This window comes from Mytilus trossulus, chromosome 1 (genome assembly GCF_036588685.1).
Source record: "Mytilus trossulus isolate FHL-02 chromosome 1, PNRI_Mtr1.1.1.hap1, whole genome shotgun sequence".
In the NCBI taxonomy this organism is placed as follows: domain Eukaryota; kingdom Metazoa; phylum Mollusca; class Bivalvia; order Mytilida; family Mytilidae; genus Mytilus; species Mytilus trossulus.
In genome coordinates, this window is record NC_086373.1 from 9,520,387 (window position 1) to 9,533,900 (window position 13,514).

The following is a 13,514-nucleotide window of genomic DNA, read 5'->3' on the forward strand; positions in this document are numbered from 1 at the left end:
GACATATGGTCCTCCTGTTACTTAGATAAGCTCTTATACTGGCCAGTCAGCCTTCCTGTAACATGGGTCAGCTCTTATACTGGACAGCCTGTCTTCCTGTAACTTAAATTAGCTCCTATACTTGACAGCCGGTCTTCCTGTAACTTGAATCATCTAATTTATCGGATAGCCGGTCTTCCTGACTTCTTGATATAAAGTGATAAAAATGCCTCCGTATTGCTTAACATTTCTTTCTGTGAAAATGACAAACTTGTATGTTAAAACTTTCTTTTCCCGTGTGAGTATAGTACAAATCAAAGTTCATGTACATAAAAACAGACCAGTGACGCTCAAATAAACAATTAGAGTTAAAAGTCTATCGGCATTTTCTCAGCCTTCTCATTTTGAATATATTTGGTTGATCTGTTGCGGGATATTAAACTCAACTTCAAACAACCCCGAAACAGCCGAATCTATCCCTTTAAATAGGAATGTTAACAGTACATTCAAATGGCTAATTAAAAACAAATCTTCATATGAGTTAACTTAAAGCTAACATCTACATTCACGAATTTAAAACATCAATAACTAACTGCTACACGATCTGTTCGTGACAGCCATAAAATAGTGTTAAACGAATATATATTGTCTTAGTTTATATCTGTTCAAAATATCAATTACCAATTCCAACACATCCTTAGGAAAACTACAATCCTTGAATTAGAGAACGCATCATTCTATCAATTCTTAATTGCGTTATTTCTTAAACTCTGAAGACACGAATATATTGAATTAACTTTAATCAAATTATATATAACATCTAATGCAGAGCGTTTCAACATATGTTATTGTTTTTAATTCACTGAGCTGTGTTTGGAGTACTTTATATCAATATGACCAATCATCTACCTTGACCAGTCCAATAGTTTACCTTAATAAGATGGCTTCATAGCCATCCATCCAACCACAAACACCAACCAAACACTTGCATAGTGGTGATGGACTAAATCTGTCAATTGTTTATTGTAAATCAAAGACGCCAATTACAACCAGAATAATCTATTTAAATTTAGGTATGCACAAATTATTACAATAACAAGAAGATAAAAGAAAAGAAAACAGTATTGACTTTGATAAAGGCAGTGATCCTAAACTAAATACTAAATGAAATGTTCCGGTGTTCGACATCTGCACATGCATGAATAGCATTTATATAAATGAAAATGGTGTTCTTCATTGATACACAGAATTATAAATGGAATAAACATCAAAACAAACATAAATGTCAAAGGTCTATTTCTTTCATCCTTCACCAAACTTATCAGCACTTAGCAACGTCCTTCTATACAATTGTAATAGTGCAAAAAAAAGACATTCTCAATATAGAATCTTTACTATATTGTTCAAATTTTCAAAATAGGTTGAATATGTTCGATATACTTTAATGCAATTGTACGAGCAAAAAAAAATACTTCATCCTATCAAAATATTAATAAATGTACTGTTATTTAATTAATGTCTTCCTGTACTGCTATTCGTTGATTTTTGTCGAGCCTTCGACTTTAGTCGAAAAAGCGAGACTAAACAGTACATTCCGTCGTCGTCGTCGGCGGCAGCGGCGTCCACAAATATTATAGTTAAAGTTTTTGAAATTTTAAGCTTGTTTATGATCATAAGATAGTATCCAGAAGTAAATTTTGTCAAAATAAAATTCCATTTTTTCCGTATTTTACTTATAAATGGACTTAGTTTTTCTGCGGGAAAACATTACATTCACTCTGTGGTTAAAGTTTTTAAAATTTTAATAACTTTCTTAAACAATCCTTGGTTTGTATCAAACTTAGAAAGAAGCTTGTTTATGATCATTAGATAGTAACCAGAAGTAAATTTTGTAAAACGATAAATCCATTTTTTCCGTATTTTACTTAGATTTTTTGCCAGGAAACAACACATTCACTCTGTGGTTAAATTTTTATTTACTCTCTTATACTATTTAAAATAGTATAAAAGAGTAAATACCGAAATGATCGTTAAGTCTTGTACTTGCATGTGCCATATCTGTTAGTGGTTTGCATGATGATATTCCCAAACTATCAACCCTAAACAGAGCACAGTATATGCAGTAAGCTCCTTTTTGTGAAGGTGAGTACACTAGCCCATCATAGCGATATAGCCAATTCAGCTGAAACAGTCTGTTCTTTCCTGCATATTTTTTTATAGGAAAGTTATAGTTTATTCCAGGTTGGAAATGATTTCTTATCAAATTAAATTTCTCTTCGTTTGTTAGTTTACGTGTTGATTGTTTTACTAAACCAATGTCGTTTGTACTTATATGTAAGTCGGGGGTTGATTCTTTAATCTGATCACTTTTATTCGTATCAGTGCTAGGTCCATTTCAAGTTGTTGGTACTTCAGAGGGGGCTGATTTGTGGCGTTACTTGAAGGAAAGAGGTATAAGTTACTAAAAAATTAGAATGAACGAAACTTTTAGACAAACAGATGATGGAACGGGGGTATTCATTCAATATAGAATGTTTATGTGACTTTAAAACTTTAAAATTATTTTTGAATTTTGGCATCACAGTAAAAAAATATACTGGTCGAGAAAAGTTATTAGACAAACTTTAAAAATTTAGGAAAACGTAAAAAAAGTAAAAAAAGATCGAGGACTGTCTCTTCATTTTTACACCTTAACATCAAAGAAATCGACCAAGTAATTAGCGATTGTTGACTACATGTTCATTGTATAAACATACCTGTCAAGGTACATGTATTTAGCCTTAAGGTTAGTAAAGACAACTTTATGACTGGTGATTACGATAGACAAATTCATTTGATCGACGAATTTAATTTTTCAAAATGTTCAAGGTGCACCATTTTTTGGTACATGGTGCACCATTTTTTCAAACCCAGGGGGTGGTCACCGGCACCGGGTGACCACCCCCTGGACCCGCCTCCGATTTTTAATATGTACCAAACTAGGACAGAAGCTTATTTATGATAAAAAGGTAGTATCTAGAAGGAAATTTTGCGAATATTTTGTACCTGTGTGTCTATATTTTACTTGTAAATGGACTTAGTTTTTCTTCCAGTTAACATTACATCCATATAGTTAAAGTTTTTAAAACATTTATTAGATTCATAAGCTATCCTGGATTTTTTCCAAACTTGGACAGAAGCTTCTTACAATAAAAAAATATTATCAAGCAGAATATTTTTATTGATTTTTTCCCTCATTTTTTTTAGCCTGCAATTTACAGCAAAAGTAGGCGAGACACTGGGTTCCGCGGAACCCTTTCAAAAAAAAATTCCGTATGCAGTCAGTTTTACTACGAGACCTCTCGCTAGAATTTCGGCAACCGCACAGTACATGTGCAACGGAAACCGTAATGAAAGAATTTAAATAAACTTGTACATGTTGGCCACTTCTGTAACGAGGGAATGCATAACAGAAACCAAAATTTCATAAGAATTATATTTATATACTTTCATTTTGTTTTGTAAAGTGTCGCATTTTATGATAATAGTTATCAAATGTACCAGGATTGTAATTTAGTACGCCAGGCGCGCGTTTCGTCTACACAAGACTCTTCAGTGACGCTCATATCAAAATATGTATAAGCCAAAACAAGTACAAAGTTGAAGAGCATTGAGGATCAAAAAATAAGTTGTGCCAAATACGGCTAAGGTAATCTATGCCTGATAAAGCAGTTGGAAAAATATGAATGTTCCTCCCAAATTTTAGTTGATGGTTTTATCGATAACATTAATTTTACAATCCACCTTTAATATTATTGATTCTTGGTTTTCTACTTGAAATCATAAATCTCTTTTTATGCCCCATTTATGGGCATTATGTTTTCTGGTCTGTGCGTCCGTCCGTCCGTTCGTTCGTGAGTCCCACTTCAGGTTAAAGTTTTTGGTCGAGGTAGTTTTTGATGAAGTTGAAGTCCAATCAACTTAAAACTTAGTACACATGTTCCCTATGATATGATCTTTCTTATTGTAATGCCAAATTAGATGTTCACGGTCCACAGAACATAGTAAATGATAGTGCGGATGGGGCATCCGTGTACTGGGGACACATTCTTGTTATTATATGAAAAAAGGACAAAGGTGCGAGTAAATGAGTAAACTTTAAATAATAAAATACAAATGTCTTTTACAAAAATACCGAACTCCAATTGAAATTAAAAACGGAGAATTCTTCATAAAATTGCAAAATCGAAAGCTCAAACACATCTAACGAGGGAAACAACTGTCATATTCTTGACTTGGTACAGGCATTTCCTTATGTAGAAAATAGTGGATTGAGTCTGATTATAGCTAGCTGAGCCTCTCACTTGATTGACAGTCGCAGACAACAAATGTGTGAGCAAATTAAACAGATGTAAAAACGTCAAAAATTAAGGGTACATCCGTATTGGGGGAAATAGAGACAGATATTATCGCGGGAATTATATATATTCATTTGTAATTATATGCGTTAGCGCTATCTATATGTAACGTCATGGTATCCGTGTAAAAACGTTATTTCATTGTCATTCTATCATTAAATCATTATTTGTGCATATACGTCTTTTCCCACTTCATATATACAACGCATTCTACAATATACGATTACTAAAAGCAGTTAACATAGTAATTATCTTAGACACTATAAAAACTAAAAACGTTTTAACAAAGAATCACACAATTGCATGCAAACCAAGTTCATAAGTAAAAATGTAAGACTAGAATTGAAAATTGAACATAACACTGTTACACAATGTCGGGATGTATAAGAACCGAACCTCGTCATAAGTATACTACCAAACATGGACTAATCAGGAAAGATTTTACTATACAAGGACACACAAAGATATCTTTAACACGTGAAACTCCTATGAAAGATCTCAACTCTGTAATAGAAGTTGGTTCTGGCCAGTTTTTGACTATCTCGATTTTCTTTGAGATCTCGTTTTCTGTAACAATATGAACTAAGTCTTCTACCTTTTTTGAAAACAATTTACATTTTCTTGATATGAGTTTGAGTTTGCAGTCGAAAGTCTTTCAAAAAACTAAATCAAGGTTTGTTACATTTCATCAATGGTTTTCCGAAAATAATTACATTATCCAAATATAATTTTTATTAAAGTCCCATTGCATACCTGCTAGTACGGTTTCCATAAATCGTTTAAAAGTTGCAGGGACGTTTCAAAGGCCGAACCGAATTACTTGGAATTGAAAAAGTCCGTGCGGTTTTCGGAAGTTCCTTATTATATTATTGTTCGTTTCTGTGTGTGTTACATTTTAACGTTGCGTCTTTTGTTTCTCTTATTTTTTAGTGTAAATTCACATTGCGATAAGACGTGTCACGGTACTTGTCTATCCCAAATTCATGTATTTGTTTTAAATGTTATTATTGTTATTCTCGTTTTTTTAAAACTCCCATTGCATACCTGCTAGTACGGTTTCCACAAATCCTTTAAAGTTGCAGGGACGTTTCAAAGGCCGAACCGAATCACTTGGAATTGAAAAAGTCCGTGTGGTTTTTGGAAGCTCCTTATTATATTATTGTTCGTTTCTGTGTGTGTTACATTTTAACGTTGCGTCGTTTGTTTTCTCTTATTTTTGAGTGTAAATTCACATTGCGATAAGACGTGTCACGGTACTTGTCAATCCCAAATTCATGGATTTGTTTTTGATGTTATTATTGTTATTCACGTAGGATTTTGTCTGATGCTTGGTCCGTGTCAGTGTGTGTTACATTTTAGTGTTGTGTCGTTGTTCTCCTTTTATATTTAATGCGTTTTCCTCGGTTTTAGTTTGCTATCCCGATTTTGTTTTTTGTCCATGGATTTATGAGTTTTGAACAGCGGTATACTACTGATGCCTTTATTTAGCCTCGACTTCTACTTTTTTTTTAAAACCCATATCAAAAGTACTGAAAAACTTTGCTGCGGGGGACTGATTCAACGAATCGTCAATCCTAGGAAGAGGATATGCATCTTTGGTTGAAACTTTATTTCACCTACGATAGTCAACACAGAAACGTTTCTATCCATCCCTTTTTTTTAACAAGTACATTAATCCCTGATTCCCAAGGACTTGTTGACGACTTTATCAATTTTTATTTGGCATATCATTTATATGCAAAAACAAACGAAAGCCACTGAATTACAGACTCTGAATTTTGGAAAGGCACCTACAGAATGTGGCGAAATTGAAGTCTTTTATTGAGACATTATTTTATGTTCTTTTTTTGTTTGCGTATACGTTGTTTAGGCTTTGCTCAATGTTTTGTAATATTAATTGTCGTTTTTCCTTTTGGTCATGGTGTTATTTGACTTAATTCTTAGTTAAATCATGTACTGTTTCATTGTTAAAAATGATAAAGCAACATTCACAAAGACAAATAAGAGTTTAATATAACATTTTACCATGACGATACACAACACCATCACCCAGAATCTACACTTCAAGACCATCGTGTATTATTTATGAAGTTGATACGGAATGTTTATCAGCAAGCTCTTGGTATCTTCTAATTAAATTTTGAGAAACACGTTTAGACGTTTTTTGACATAACATTGGATCATCAACTTTCTGATCAGACACTTGTAACAACTTTCTGATCAAACACTGGTAACAAATTTCTGATCAGACACTGGTGACGTATTATAAAAATAGTATAAGCTTCAAACTTTTGAATATCGAGATCAAATTACTAAACACCTACAAATAAAGAAACCATACAGCAACTTCACCTTAGAGTACTTATATGAACATGGACAAGATATTGTGCAATCTTTAAAGTTCTGAAAACAAACAAAAATCAATAAAAACATGGATAAGTGAATAAATTGTACACAGAATATAATAATGATTTGTATGGGTACAAATAAAATTTAATGTTGATATTTGAAAAACTATCCACCAGAGTTCAAATGACGAAGACATTGTTGCTATTGAGACATCTTTCTGCCAAAAGACCGAAGTTGAGAGTTTTAGACAACAATGTAGATAACCGCAATTACCTCAACAATGAGCAAAATTATTACCGTATAGTTGGATGTCAAAGTTTTTGATAACAAAATACAACTGCCAGTCAGAGGGTTTAACTTCCGAATCAGACAAAACTTTCAATTTCACGGAATAATTAGTTAACACAGCCATTAACATAATTCGTCCATTTAAGTTATTAGTAGCATGTCACTACTCAGAAGATAAAGTAAATGTAACTGAAAGTCAATCGTTTTATGTAAGGTATGGTTTCTTTTAGTTCAGGCAGCAAATATAAAGTGGAAATCGATTGATGTCTAGGTCGCTTTAAGATTAATCGTTGTTGAAGCCTGCTTGTATATGATTTTGTTGAGCCTGCGACTTTTTCGCAAAAGAGAGATATTCCGTCGTGGGCGACAGCGTCCACAAATATTCACACTGTTGTTAAAGATTTTGTAATTTTAATATCCTTCTTAAAATGTCCAGGATTTCTACCAAACTTGGACAGAAGCATGTTTTTGAGCTTCGCTCTCATCCCATATAGAACTTACTGACCCCGTATATATCGTATTAGGTCACTAACACAATATGTAACTAATATTATCGCTATTTTGTGCATTTTTCCTTTGATCTTTTTTGTGATAATTTTCATATCATGCTTCTCGCTTGAGATGGAAAAATTATCGCTAGAAACTAAGGAGACCACGTGGCGTTGCTAACGAAATTGACATTGAAATTGACAACGTCGTCATAGGTAAAATAGCGATAAACAGATTATCATTGGTCATCTCAACTCGATTGCTTTTCTCACTTTCGCTGTTCCAGCTCAAGCGAGAAAAATCAATCTCGTTGAGATGATCAACGATAATCTATAAATATCTGATGATTTTTTTATAATTGCTTTGGGGCGAACAAATACTATCTAATCATGAAATGATATACTGTCTGGAAACCTCTTTTGTAGTTATATAGGATCTCGACAGTCTGGTTTCAATCGAATTTTTTTCATTTCGAGTCCGATTTTGTGATTTTCTTATGATTTAAAAAAAAATACTATTTCTCATTCAAAATATCGTATCGAACTTTCATAATGATTGGCTATTACTGTTTCTTATCATTATTATAATTCCTGTCTTTGTAATAAAGGCAAAAAGACAAAAATATGGATGCCATATAGAAAAACTGGAACTTTTCCCGAAATGCACTGGTTTGACGTATTAAAAGTTACGATTGGGAATAAGAGACAATAAAAAAGATACTGGTTTAACATCGGCAATCAAATGGCCGACGAGTAAGTAGCAATGAATATTCTTTTTATGAGTATTAAAAATATGAAAAAAGTATATATGAGATTTAAAGACCAAAACAAAATGACATCAATTCATTCTAGAGCTGTTAACCACAAGATTATTTTTAAACTATAAAGGCGTAGATAGTTGAAAATCTAGGCCAGCAAGATACACTGACTCTTTAAGTGTTAAAATGAAGCAAAGCTATATGCGTTTAGTATCGAATGTTTAAAGATACTGAGTGGGGACATATTTAATGTAAAACAATAAAAGTAGTTCCTATGCTTATTGGAATGTTTTACTTATAATTTGAAGGGATTTTAAAAAGGCCCATATGTCTAATTTGAGGGGGAATTTTTTACTATGAGAATCACGCAATGCTAAGCTTACGTTTGATATGACCGAAGTCTTCTCTAAAATATTTTCATCCACATAAGAAATGAAAAAAACAATAAACGAAAAAAAATATAAAATACAAATAACGAGATAGCTCATTTTTCCTAAAATCTAAACTATAAAAATTCAGGTTATTCATAGAATAACATCACAGGGAAAAACTCCGGTAATATCAGGTATATTTGCTTAAATGTGAGGCTTGCCATATTCAAATTATCGCCAATGTATGTCGCCCGTCAATACATACTTGTCTGTCTTTAAGAAGAAAAAAATGGTTTTCGAGCTATCTGATGTTTTAAATTGTCATTCTAATTTGTGATTATATCTTACGAAGGTTGTATTTAAAAAAAAACACACGTGGTGTATGCATGTGTCTTCATGTGATACGTTTTACGTCGATTTCTTATCTTTAATGTTTGAACTAAGTGATTAGCATAAAGGGGCACTAGATATATAAAAATTCTAAAGTATGATTTTTCTTTTTCAAACATTAATGAAAGTGAAAGAGTGAAATAATATTTCGCCTTCAGCAGCCAGTATGGTTCAACTTTGTTAATTTATGCTGTGAAACATTGATGATGAACTATTCGCTTGCAAGTGAACAATTCGACCTCATTGAATCCGTATTCATGTGAACTTTAATTTTAACCCTTAGCTAGAGATGGATAGCGCATGAATTGGGCGTGTTCGGTTATCTAAAGGAAACGAATATCAACATTGAAAGTGAAACAAAGGTAAATCATTTGACTGACTGATTCGATTCACAAAATCATTAATATACGGGTAAAACGATGATCACTTTCTATTCATATCTTTAAATTATGTTTATATCGCTATAGATATGACCATCGGAGGTATTTGGAGGTCAAGTCGATAGTTAACTATATAGCGTCAAGACTCAAATTCACACGAAACGAAGCTACATATCATCGATCCCATGCTCTGTTAATTGTTTATTTTCGACTTTTCATAATTATGCCCAACCTACGATAGTAGAGGGGCATTATGTTTTCTGGTCTGTGCCTCCGTTCGTTCGTTCGTCCGTTCTTTCGTCCCACTTCAGGTTAAAGTTTTTGGTCAAGGTAGTTTTTGATGAAGTTGAAGTCCAATCCACTTGAAACTTAGTACACATGTTCCCCATGATATGATCTTTCTAATGTTTATGCCAAATTATAGTTTTGACCCCAATTTCATGGTCAACTGAACATGGAAAATGATAGTACGAGTGGGGCATCCGTGTACTATGGACACATTCTTGTTTGGATAAATGTTTTACATGGATATTGATCAAATATGAGAATTTGAGTCAAATCAGTGAATATGAATTTGACAGCTAGTGCCCCTTTAATTAAGTGTAGAAATTTTGTATTTGCGATTTCATTCCTCGTGCTTATATAGTGACTTCGAAATATATTTTTCTAAGAAGTATGGTGGTATTGGTTGCAGGTTTTGTTGGTTTTGTCTCGTACGGACCAATAGTTTTGGTACTTTTGTTTGACTTTTTATTTACTACAATTATACAATGTATAAAACCAGCAAATTAGCTTTTCAAAACAACCTGATTTTTCTGCCCTTTTCCCAGTTTCACCCATTTCATCTATTGTAATAAATAACTATCATAGTTTTTGTGTAAAGCACGAGGGGGTAACTTCCTATTATTGGGTATACGGGGATGTGCAAAAATATGGGTCCTAATTTTGCGAGATTTTATATAAAAATGATCCTCCTTTTTAATGACATCCTATATTAAAATGCATTTACGTTTGATAACTGTATATTGATTTGTTGTATGATCTGCATATCATATATAAATATGCTATTAAGAATCTTACATTATTAATGGTCAATTATTATATTAAATAAATCAATTCATTTGAAAGTTCACCTTTCAAATAAGTTCCCAAATGAACCCCGGAAATTTGTCTCCTAATTTGATCTTTAATAACAATCCATGCGTATATATAACGATAAAATATATGTGCACCAAACGATGTCAATCCATATATAAAAACTTAAGGATAACTGGTATATTTATGAACTATGAGTGATGATGAGTTAGTGCTTATATAACCATGGGTTATATTTTAAATATTGTATATAAGTATAGGTCATTCTTTCTTAAATATTTATATAACTATAGGTACTGAATTTCAGTGAATGTTATATTAAAATGGGTACGTTTTTTGAGGCAAAAATGGCACACCCTACCAGAAAATATCGAAGTTAAGCCCCCCCCCCCCCCCCCCCCGGGTGGTGTAAAGGGTATCAGCAAAATGCCCTAACATTGCTAATGTGTTTATCAATTCGACCCGTTGTAACACAAAAAGAAATGCGAACACACATTTTTCTTTGTTGAAGCAATGGGACAAAAAGGAGACGTAAAATAGGCGACAATGTTACAGAACACAATAATAAAGATAGATCTAAGCAAACAGTCCTGTAATTACATTTAACAACTGCTAACAAAGCTTGAATCGAAAGTTCTGCCAATGCCACAATCACTATATCACTTGTTAAAATATCTTCATTGCATAACAGAATGCAGGCCATCGGTATAAAAAATGATCGAATATTCCGCTCGTTATTTACCAATTCAAACACTTTGAAAAAAAGATTTGAAAAAATGAAGAAATGTTATTTCTGTGAAAGTTTCCTAACGTTTGGTCTGAACTTATTTCCATTTCTTGGGACCAGGAAGTAAATTCCTCTAAAATAGTTGATAGGGATAGTTAATTTCGTCTCCAATACAATAAAGAGTGGTTCATCCTCCAATGTTTGTTCGCGTTCATTCGTGACTTCGGTCTATTATACTGGTACATGTATTATCTATATCTTAGCTCATTCGAACTGATTTTCATTGTATTTTCTCATATGACTTTTTGTTATATCAAGATACTTAACAAGGTTTTTGATTGATTGTTGGTGTTAAACGCCACTTTAATCACTCTGGGTAGATGAAGCCGGATATCATGAATGAATCACCGACCGTTGATATATAAACTAGCAATCCAAGTTAATTTTAAAAGATTGGAGTCGAACGCTCCTGCAAAATGTGTGTATGGTTCGAACTCACAACCTCAGTGATGACAGGTTAGAGTGTTTTTTAATAGATGAATATTCAGCTCATAGGCCCAAACCAAAGAGAATTGAGATCCTGAAAAAATACTTTGCTATCGCCGTATGTTCGTGTGTCTATCCCAAATAAGATAACTAGCTCGTTAGTAATTTTCTGCTGTTTTTTCTTTTGACTTTAAAGTTCTGTACAAAATAACCGTACCTATATTTGGAAATATTGTGAACAAATTCATTGAGAATTAGATCGGAGTCATATTTTGAGGATTTGCAAAATTGTATAAGATATAAATGAAAATATTGGAATCGACATGAATATTGTCCATATGGTTTTTTCTCATTGTTTCACATTCAGTATTCCGATGCCTATTACAGTTTTATATTGTTTGGGTTTTTTTTTGTTCGTTTTGAAGGCCGAACATGTTTACTTATAGTTATTTTTTGGAGGAGTGGTTGCCTTTAAACAATCATACCACATCTTATATCTATGTGTTTGCATTAAACAACATAAACGTAGAAATAAAGCTACTAAATTGGAAAATGAACAAGCTTTAGAAAAATAAAGAGTTTGATCATGAGTAGAGAATAAGATGACCCCCATATTTCTATGCACTCTTACTCATAGTGGATAATCTGTTGGAAATATTTCTAACCTTTTCTAACAAATGGAACTCTCCAAACACTGACAAGTTCTCCGAAACGATACTACCGATTACTAAATTATGTTCATAAATACTTTCTATTAAAACTGATAACGAAAAGAGATTAAAGTAAAAAATAAACTTACAAAAAATATTATTATCCCTTCTCATAGTAACACTCGATCAGACAAGAATTATTAGATGCCAGTGTAACTAACTTCTAGAAATGCAATTTCATCTTTTTTTTTATAATAATGAAAATAAGACAATGTGCATTTCAATGTTTATTTCAAGTTCAATAGGTGAACAGATGTTTTCCAAAATATTACGATTGAGGTTTCAAATTATTTTTTAATCAGTATCGTTTCCAATGTAAAAAAAACAACTATTGATCGTATCATCCTTTTCATTAGAAGATTGTTCGCGCGTCAACAGTCCCAATGTGACATTCTTCCGTCCAACATTATTAAAATCATCAATTTTCTAATAACTATGTTCATTTTATAAATTTTATAAATATTAATGTGTTGCACTAAATTGAGGTTTGAACTGCTTCAGAATTTTTGACCTTGGATGGCTTTGGTTGTTCTCTAATTACTTTAATGAACATAGAAACTGTGTACGTACTTGTACATGGCTTATAAATAGTTCCGTCCCTAGGACATACACACACCTTTTTTTAGACACTACGTACACGAGCACTGACATCGGTAGCAGACGTTCAATTTGTTCTTAATTCAAGCTCATTCAATTATTCATGGGATACACTTGTTAATTTTTACACGAATCTGTTAAGAAAATAAATTTATTTAAAGAGAATAAATTACTTCTCTTTTCTATGTGAAACAAATATATCAAAAATCAAACCATTTGCTAATGACATAAATATGAATAAAATGATGAGTGGGTCATACCATACGTCCATGAGATATCAATCCAACAACGCAAAAACCAAAAACATCTGGAGGCCGAATTACTGTCTTCCATTGAAGAAAAATATCAACACTTATAATATGTTGTGTCATGTGTACTATTGTTTTTCTGTTTCACCGTGTAGAACGCCACATGCGGGGTGTCGACTATGTTTGACACGGGGTGGCAATTTCGAAGCGAAGAAAAACTGTCAACGTAAGTTCAAATATAAAAATTTCTG